This window comes from Colossoma macropomum, unplaced genomic scaffold (assembly GCF_904425465.1).
Source record: "Colossoma macropomum unplaced genomic scaffold, Colossoma_macropomum, whole genome shotgun sequence".
NCBI lineage: Eukaryota > Metazoa > Chordata > Actinopteri > Characiformes > Serrasalmidae > Colossoma > Colossoma macropomum.
Window position 1 is genome coordinate 3,225,732 of NW_023494809.1, and position 10,549 is coordinate 3,236,280.

Genomic DNA, 10,549 nt, shown 5'->3' on the forward strand with positions numbered 1-10,549 from the left:
CTGAAACACTGCCAACTTCTCTGGGCTCAAGCTAATCTGAAATAGAAATGTGCATTGTCAGCCTTTTAGATTGTTTATTGAAATAATGGACGCCATGTTATCTGGGTCAAAGTAGAAAAGGACCATCCAGATTGCTACCTGCCTAAAGTTCAAAAGCCAGGGTTTGTCACAGTATAGGGATGTGCTAGTGCCCATGGCCTGGATAACTTATCTGTTGATCTCTTAAAAATCCAAGGCTTGTTACAGACTAAGGCTTATTATTCAGTAACTACAGGGACTTCCATGCAATCTGGCTGAGCTATTCTTAGGAAGTGTGTAATAAAACTTTGGGCATGCTGGTGGGCCCTGGCCATTTAAAGGGTTAAATCACTATTAAGATTAAAAGATACACATTTTGGTGCAACATGTGCTGCCTTCTAGACAACACGTTTTCCATTCTTTTTTCAACATGACAACAAGAAGTCACATTCAGCGTGGCATAATCAGAGCTCAGACACAGTGAGTGCTGGACTGGCCTGCCTGTAGTCCCCACTCAAAACATGTGGCACGTTATGTGCTAAATATGACAATGAAGGCACCATAAGGTTGTGCAGCTAAAAACTGGTATAAAAGAAGGATGGCAAAAAAGAAGCTCTAAAAAATTGAAAATTATTTTATGGTGGTAAATAATGGTAAAATGGTAAAAGTGATCATATTGTCCAGCATTTTGTATTGAGGTTTGTGGTTTTTGCCTGCTATTGTTAAAAGCACCTACTGAAACTGAAATTTGAAAAAAAAAGTTGGTTTAAACACCTGAAAGACTTAAGTGCTGACATCACAAGAAGATGTGAGGCCTTTGGGATTATTCCCAAGGTAGTAATGTCACAAGGATTCTCACAAATATTGAAATTTAAAGACACAATAAAGAAACAGCTTGTTTAACTCCAAGAGGTAAAGAAAAATAAAAAAATGGGCAGATTAAAATGAATTACATCTGTTTTTTGTGTGTAAACTCACACAATGGACCCTTAAACACAATAAAAAATGTAGGATATGGACCCTTTAAAACATTTAGTCCAGGTGTCCCTGAACTTTTAACAGGTGGTGCACACCACAAAGTCTCTAGAGGGAGCGTTAATTTCAGTTGTATTGATTGACTGAGTTGGTCAGGCTATTGAACTGGGTGTTATTATAGACGGAGAATTATTGCCTGGTCTTGGGACTTTTTAGACACGCTCATTAACTGGACTCTCTGTGTTCCGCCTACAAAATATTCGCTCTTTCACAAGCTTCATAGTAATCCTGTTCTACCTAATGAGAAACAGCAGCAATCTTCAGATTTAGTATCTACAATAACATTCAGTTTCCATGAATTTGCCACCAATATCAAAACTATATCCAACTTATTTAAAAGGGAAATTAAATCAATTTTGTTAATATTTCTCCATAATTCAATTGTTGAGATGTAAACAAAGTCATTCAGAGTGCTCTGATGTGAGATTTCTTTACAGTGGTGGCGATAGGAACCAGAAGTCACAATGTCTACAACACAAATATAGCCATTTGATTTACTATCCCAAACTACCAGTGAACCTACACGTGTCTTCTGAGGCTTTATATGTAATGTTGATGATGGTAAAATAGTGGTAAAGCTGAAAAAATATGTTTTATTTGGTGACTACTTTACTTTATAACGCTCTGTATGTGCATCTCTGCCATGAATGTTTTTTTAAATACATTTTAAGCTGAAACTGTATCTCAAAAGCATTGTAAGACAATATGTCAGGCATTCAGAAGAGAACCATTTTGTTCAATAACCTTATGTATGGAAGCTTTTAGCAGCATTAAATTCTTCAGACGTCTGGTTCCTATCACCATCATGAGAAACTCACCAGAGAGCTTCACATCAAACCACTCTGAGTGACTTTGTTTACATTCAAATGACTTAACTATGCAGAAATGTTGAACAATTTGTGGAAATCCCTTTTTAACAGTGTGACTTTGCACACGCTTACAAAATAAATATGTAAAATTATTAATGCCCTTTAAATGCATTTATTGACAGAAAATTGTTGTCATTTCCAATTAGCTTGAATGAATTATTGGCAGCATTCAGTCAAGCTTGTCCAACCTGGCAACAGTAGCTACAAAAAAGTGCACCAGTTGTCTTGCAATGCTTTTCAATATGGCAAAGGCCAATTGTGCCAGTAAGTCATGTCTATGTGGTAAACCTGGCCAAAATATTCCATCATGGTGATGGTCAACCGGAGGCTAATGATGACACTGGATCACGCTCAAGGTTGCGCTGGTTCTGATGACATCAGGGGCCTGTTTAGGTAAAACGTTGATGGCCTGATGGGAAATTCCTGCGGCACATTCAGCACAAGGTACAGGTCAGATGGCAGAGTCTGTGTCCAAGCAAAAAACACCTCGGACGGGTCTCTGCACTGCCAACTACTTTCCCCTGTAACTGGAGTCCGGGGCTGGGCCAGCTGACAGCCACAGCTGCAGTACACTCCTTCTGTGATGGATGGCGCCACTGAAAACAGTCCAGCACAAAGAGACTCCACTTACAAGATTAGACCCTCTCGGCCTACGAGCGGGAAGAAATGTCTGCAGCTGAATATTCAAAGCCTTTTCAAGCAAGTATGATTCTATACAACAACAATAATGTAACATTCCTTTCCATAGACCACCATTCAAAAGACTGGAATCCATGTGTTCAATAAAATAAATAGAATAAAACCAATTTTGATGCTAAAATTGCCAAAGTTAACGTCTTCTACATAGAGCAGATCTAAATGTTTCCTGCAAATTTAAGTGCAGAATTTCTATTTATTTGCTGAGCTTAACATATTGGAAAAACCTAAAACATAAAGTGTAAAATTATTAAAGCTATTATTCTTAAAATTAACAGTAATTGTGCATTAAAATGTGCAGACGCGTGTTCTCTGTAGAGGGTGTGTTAACTTATTTCCGCTTTAAAAAAATCAACAAAACTTGTAATTTAACCAGGAAGTCCAAACTTTTATACGTATCATTTGACAACTTTTAACATCTTTTTTACCACTAAAATATTTGAAATGTTAAATAAAACATCTAAAAATAAATGTAGTTTATGAATCTACAATCTATATTTAAGCTATGCTATATGTTATTATTATATATAGATGATAGAAACACACATTCTGAAAGTCTGAAGACATTTCAAACTTTTAAAATTAAAATCCTTTTGGTTTGAGTGACCTTGTACCTTTATATACATAAGCGGCTTAGAAGATGTGTGTGTGTGTGTGTGTGTGTGTGTGTGTATATATATATATATATATATACACACACACACACAGACATATAGAAGCTTAGAAGATGTGTGTGTATATATATGGACAAAAACTTTTTGTGTTTTGGAAGTGACATGAAAACACAGGACAGCAATTTTTAAATAACATTTAATTTAAAAATGAAAAAAATGATAAATCTGAAACAAAAAGTCTTCAAAAATTAAAGAAAAAACAAAAAGTGTAAGTATGTTGAAATTTAGGGATTAGGGTTTGGGACAGTACCCTATAAATGAAGATTTTGTAGGCCCAAATATAATAATAATAATAATAATAATAATAATAATAATATGTATTTCTTTTGAATTGAACACTGTTTGCAGCAAACTAAAACATATCAACACAATTGAATATCAACAGCAAGAATTGTGTTAATGTGCCACATTTTAATCAAGCAAATTAAACGCAATTTTTTCAGTGTTTTTCAGACACCAGAATGCCACTTACGTCAGCCTATGGACCAGCGCACTGGAAAATCATTCTATCATCAGCCCGTGTCATTAGTAAATATGTGGTGCTGCTGTAACTCCATCTCTAGGCCATCAAAATGATCCTGTAGTGACATCAGCAGTCGAACACGGCAGTAATATTTGGAATTCAAAGTCTGGAACAGTCTGTCCTGGCATTTCATTCACTTTATGTTAACTCTGGAAAGTCCTTTAAAGCTCCTCCACTCTGTAAATCTGTCATTTAATATCTGAAAGAACTTTACAGTGCAGTGTAACACTTACACAGTCAACCTTACATGCTCAGAACATTAATTAACCCCTTAAACTGCAGGCCTGTTATTAAGTTATTCATTTTAACATATTATTTATTATGCGCAAGTCTACCACACAATCTGATTGGTTGAAAAGTGTTCTAGATGTGTGGTTATGTCCAATAAAAGCATACTTTTTCACCATACCTGTGTCATTCTGCTCAGCTCAGCCGAAATATGTTTGGGGCTTAAAGTTTAGCTCTGCATCGGAGTAGCTAAAAAAGAAATGGAGGTCTGTGTCACCAAAAATCTTTTTCCATGTTCCAGTGCAAAACCAAAGAAGCGGCTTTGGACGCCAAATATATATTTGTGGATCGACTACAGGGTGATTCAAAAAGACTCATCTGATTTCAAAATGATTTATATCTCTTGTAAATCATTACAGATCAATGCAGTGAACTGTAAATGGTTTAAATGAGCATAAAGTTTATTATGTAATTTTACAAGGTCTCAGTATGAACCTCCTCCAGCTGTATAGTCAACATCAATGCCATAGTCAAATTCATCCCGTACTGGATTGAGCATGTCGGTGTCGCTGCACTCACGGCTCTTTCTGTTCAATTTCGGAGATCATCCAGTGTTGTGGAACCAACGCTGAACGCTCTGAGCTGTTGGAGCTTCACTGCCCACGATAATCACACTGCACAGTTATGACGGATTCACTCTTATTGAAGTGGAGAACGCAGAACGCTTTCTGCTCAGGGGTCTCATCTCCTCTCAGACTGAAGGGAGCCATCTTCCGGTGACAGTCAGAAACTCTAAGACCCCCTCTTACAATTGGTATGTGATTGGTTCCTAGGCACCTCATGGTTGTAAAAATATGGGTCCTTGAAATCAGATGAATCTTTTTGAACCATAAAAGGAAAATTATGTACATTACATTTTTTCATTGAACTATTGCTTCATAATAATTCAGTAATAATAATTCAGTAATAATTGATCGTGTAATTATATATTTAAATATTATAGAGAAATGACTGGAATAACTAGACCTTTAAGGGTTAAGCAACAACACTCTCAGAAACTAAGGTACTAAACTGTCTACTAACTGTCACAGGACCCCTCTTGTCACTGGGTGGTACCCTCAAGGGTCCATCTCAGTACCTTTAGTCAGGGAACATAACTGTACCATAATCCACTGAAACTATATTTTCTAAGTTGTTCTGACTCCACACACCCCGTCTCGTCTCCAGGCCTTTTATTTTACTGTTCTGTTTTAAAACGTTCAGTTATGAAAAGGTACAAATTTGTACTTTTCACCTGGAACTTATTTAAGGTTCACAATCGGACCTTAAAACCACTGTTGTACTTTGAGGGTACATTTACATTGTTTGTACCTTGATGAATGAAAACCGTACCTACATTGTACCATTATTTCTAACAGTATGTACAATATGTTATTCAGTAACTGCTATAAATTAGTCATTAGCTAATAAACTAATATGAAACTAATATGCACGCTGTGTTGTTATGAAGATGAAGGATTGAAGTGTTTAGTCTGGAGTTTTCAGAGTTTAAAGGGTTAACAGTAATTTTTACAAATGTACCATAAACTGGAAACATACTGTAATACAAACCCCATTCAAAACGCTGAGACAGTAGGTAACAGACAGCAGTGATTTGTAGATCCACTTTGTCCTATATTTAAATGAAAGCAGTACAAAGACAAGATATGTAATATTTTATCTTATCAGCTTCACTGTTTTTGTAAATATTTCTGGATGTGATGCCAAAAAAGTTGTGAAAGAGGCAATTTAACACTAGAAACATGCTTGGGGAAAAAACGTGCATGCGGGAAAGGCCGAGTTCATTATCATCAATTATGGCTCGAGGCTTCTGTAACTGCTCCACTATGGCTTTTAGGTATTTCACCCTCTACATTTTACATGTTTACATGCACTTAATAATCTGATAACTGCAGACAATCTGATTTTGTCAGTAATCCGATCGTCAAGTTTACATGCACTTGAGTAGTCAGATAATAGGGAAACTCCAGGTCTACATGAGTCAGACAGTAATCAGATTTCTGCTTCGCAAACAAGCCAATAGACTCACAGAAGAAGACGAGACGTAAACATAATGTAAAACTCAAACTTCATGCCGCAGCTTTTTTTTAAACATTGCACCACTTTACCTGAAAATATAAACATACGCCATCTAGAAGATGAAGATCCTTTAAATTCTTCATTTCCTCAAGCAGGTAGTTGGTTTCAGCATCACCCTAGAAGCGTTTTGCTGCCATCTTGTGAGTGCTGTGTTAAGCGCTGCTTGGCTTTTCTGGTTCTGCATTCTGTTGTCGCACATGCACAGACTGAGAAATCTGAAAGAAATCAGAGTAAGAGTTTATATGCGCTGAGAAATCTGATTACTGAGCTAAAATCCAGCTCTCTTTATCAGATTTCTAGACTTTACTCCGATTTAAGAAATCGGACCATGCCGTATGACCATTTAAATAATCAGATAACTACAGAAATCAGATATGATCGGATTATTAAGGGCATACAACCACACTCAGTCCTGATTTCTCTGGACTCAAGCTCATCTGAAATGGACTGATGCACAGTGGAGACGTTTCTCACTAGTCAACCTCTTAGACTGTTTAATTAAAATAATGGACACAGAGAGATGTGCTGAAAGATATATAAACATTTTGTAGCAACAAATGCTGACATCTTTTTTTCCTGCTTATTTCAACATAACAAGCCAAGAAACCTTCTGAATGTGTTACAACTGCATGGCTGCGTAATCAGAGACTGTGGGTGTTAGACTGACCTGCCTGCCTCCTGTTGAAATCCTGAAATCAAAATATGACAAGAAAGGTCTTGTACGTCTGCACAGCTGAAGACTTTAGGCCTCAGGATACTTCTTGCGAAATTAAAGTCTTGAGGGTTGTGTGAAGCCGAAAGCGCCTTCGCAAGCAAGCAGGCTTGGCTTTGTGTTACGCGTATGCTCCACTTATGCAGGTGACATTTTATGATAAGTTCTATAACTAGTGGAAAATGATTCTATCACAGTTCTAACTATGGCGACGTGTGAATCCAGAATGCTGCCACCCTTTAAGGTGGAATGGGAATATTCAAACAATAAGCCGGCGAATACAAAGCCAACAAAGTCAACCTATATGTTTTGGTGCTTATTACAAGTTAGTACTACTCAATAATAGACTTAACATCTTACATTTACAAGGTTTTCATTGTTTATTTAACACATATGTGTTTCGCAGTGAAATATTGGTGTGTTTGCCAAAGCGCTCAGTATACTTCTTGCGGAACGAAGCTCCATCTTTGTTTCATGGGATGGCACTTTTTTACCGACCAATCACAGGTTTTGTCACATAGCATCTTCGTCTGCGGAGTTCGCCCAGCTGCCATGTGCAAGACACGGCAACCGAAGCCTCTGAACGATGTCTGCAGTTATTCATTTTCTCCGCAATTAAGTCGTATTGTTCGCCGAAGCCAGGCGAACGTTGTCTCCGCAAGAAGTCTGCTGAGGCTTGTATGTAACAGAGGAACAGCAAAAAAATATAAAAAACAATTTCAAAAATGGATCAATTGATGTCTTCAGTCCCTGAATGTTAATTAAGTGCTGTTAAAAGTAAAGGTGATGTAACAGTGTTAAACGTGCTCCTGTCCCAACGTTTTTGGAAAGTGTTGCAGGCATCATAACTGGAATGTCAAAACTGCACTGAACGTTCAGACAGTAAAACATTAAATAAAACAAAAGTTTTTGGGCTGTTCTCAGTTTACAGTTCAAACAGAATTGACAAATCACAGCTGTCTGTTTTTTATTGGCATTTCACATACTGTCCACACTTATTTGGAATTCTGGGTTTGTAGCTCTGCACAGACAGGATGGACTGATTGAGACACTAAGTAGCATTGATTTGCCACAGTGCAAGGTCAAACCTTTGTTATACATGGCCTGACAAGATGCTTTGAAAGTCCTGGAGGACTTCTGTAATTTCCCTCTCTTTGGATTGTGTTATTAATAGCTCTCTAGATTGAAACCGCAACAGGCCAGTATCCAACCTGGAATAATATTTGAGCAGCAAAACGGATATCAACTGCAATCCTTCAAGGCTAGCTATATGCTCTCAGGGGATCTCTCTCTCTCTCTCTCTGCCTCTCAGTCTCTTAAAGGGACATTACTTTTTTTGCAACCACATCTCGTTTTGGGTAAACCACATCTTTTCTTCCACTGGTTTTCCAGGTAGTCACATTATTTTGGTGCATCATACAGCAAAAAGGCACAACGTAGCAGTTGAGGCAGTCTGGCAAGGCCAGATTTCAAGAATTGTGTTGCCATGACGTGTAATCAACAACAACAACAACAGCCGAGCCAGCACAAACTCATTCTCATTTCTTAGAAAAATATCTCATGGCTCAAACCACCACAGACCACCTTCTGTCCCATGAACCAAATTAGTCTGTAGCTGGTGACTCATCAGCTAACCTATTAACACAGTGTATAAAATACTGTTCAGAAGTTCAGACAAGAAGCAGTTCAGAATTCCAGCCATCTCGGTCTGAAATAAATAAAATAAATGTGATTTGCACTGTTGGCAATGAAGAAGCCTTGATAGACAGCGGCAGGCCACATTCCGCTGTGTCACGCCTCTGTGGTTATTTGATTCACCAGAAAAAGGTTGGCTGACTTGCATCTGAAAACATGCCTGCCTTTTCCCCGAGCGGAGGCTTAAAGGGAAGCGCCGGCCAAAATGAAAAGCTTAACCACCGCTGCATCTGTTGTAAACATCTCTGCTTGCCTCTTACAGCGATGCTGAAATGAGTGACATTTCAGAATCCGACATTTATATCGCTAAAGTTAGCTAAGACAACAGATGTGTTCTATTATTCTCTAAAACAGTCAAGATTTGTTGAGCGCCATTCCCAGTGATGGCCATATTTGTGTAATGCATGCTGGGCATTGTAGTGAGAGAACACTGAGTGTGTTTACATGCACTTAATAATCCGATAACTGCAGAAAAGTCAGATTTTGCCAGTAATCTGATCATTGCGTTTACATGCACTTGAGTAATCAGATAATAGGGAAACTCTGGGTCTACATGAGTCAGACAGTAATCAGATTACTGCTTTGCAACCAGCCAATAGACTCACAGTAGAAGACGTGACGTAAACGTTATGTAAAACTCAGACGTTATGCCGTGGCTTTTTTTTTAAACATCGTGAAAATATGAACATACATCATCTAGAAGGTGAAGAATATTTAAATCCTTCATTTCGTCAAGCATGTATTTTGGTATTAGGGTCGCTCCAAAAGTGTTTTGCTGCGTCTCATGTCAACGCTGCTTGCTTATTTCCGGTACCGCCGACTGTTTTTGTGCATGCACAGACTGAGATATCCGAAGGAAATCTGATTACTGGGCTAAAATCCAACTCTCTTTATCAGATTTCTTAATCAGATTTCTAGATTGGAGCACATAACTAAATGGCTGAGATGTATACAAAGTCACTCAATGTAGTTTGGTGTGAAATGTCTGGAGAAACTTGTCAGAACTGTTCACAGTGGTGGTGATAGGAACCAGACATCTGAAGTATTTAATGCCTCTAAAGGTCCCTCACAGAAAGTTATTACATGAAACACTGCTAGATGCCTGACACGTCTTATCATAGTTTTCTGATACATTTTTGGCTTAAAATGTGTTTTAAATCCATTTATTTTCATCCGTTCATGATGGCGAGGTACATGACGTTGTACGACAAAATAGTCCCCAAAGAAAACGTATGTTTTTCAAATGTATGACTACTTTACCATCATCAATATTACATGTAAAAACTTGTGTAGGTTCACTGGTGGTTTTGGATGATAAATAAAATATGTATATTTGTGTTGTAGACATCCTGACCCCTGGTTCCCATCACCACCACTGTACAGAAACCTGAGTTTGTAAGCTTCTCTACAATGAGCCATTTCCCGTCATACCAATCTGAATGACTTTGTTTACATCGCAAAAACTGGATTATTCAGAAATTTTGAAAAATTGGTGGAATCCCAGTTTAAGTCCTGCTTATGTGTAGTTAAGCCATACTGTGGCCTGGACACTTAAGTCCTCTCTGCACTTTGATCATTACTGCCATCTGTTGGCCATTTAAATCCTAAATCTTACAGAGAAACGGTATCTGGTAATGGAAAATAGAGATGAAGCCTCGTTCAGGCTGCTACTGAAGACGTGGCTCAGTAAAACTGCATTTTAGTGAGGTACTAGCTTAATTGCTGCTATTTTAAATTTCCTTTAGGAGTGAAAAAACATCTTAAATTTATATCAGGCTTCACTAACTAATCAGTATTAGCGCGGAGGAATGTAGAAATAAATCCTTCACCACACCAGGTTGTCAGTCTCCTCAAAGGTATAGCAAAAGAGTCTAAAAAACAATTGCTAGGAACTAAGAAGTCTCACCGCTGTTGTTTTTCCCCACCCGTATTTAGACCAGTCCCGCCTCCCTGCGCCATG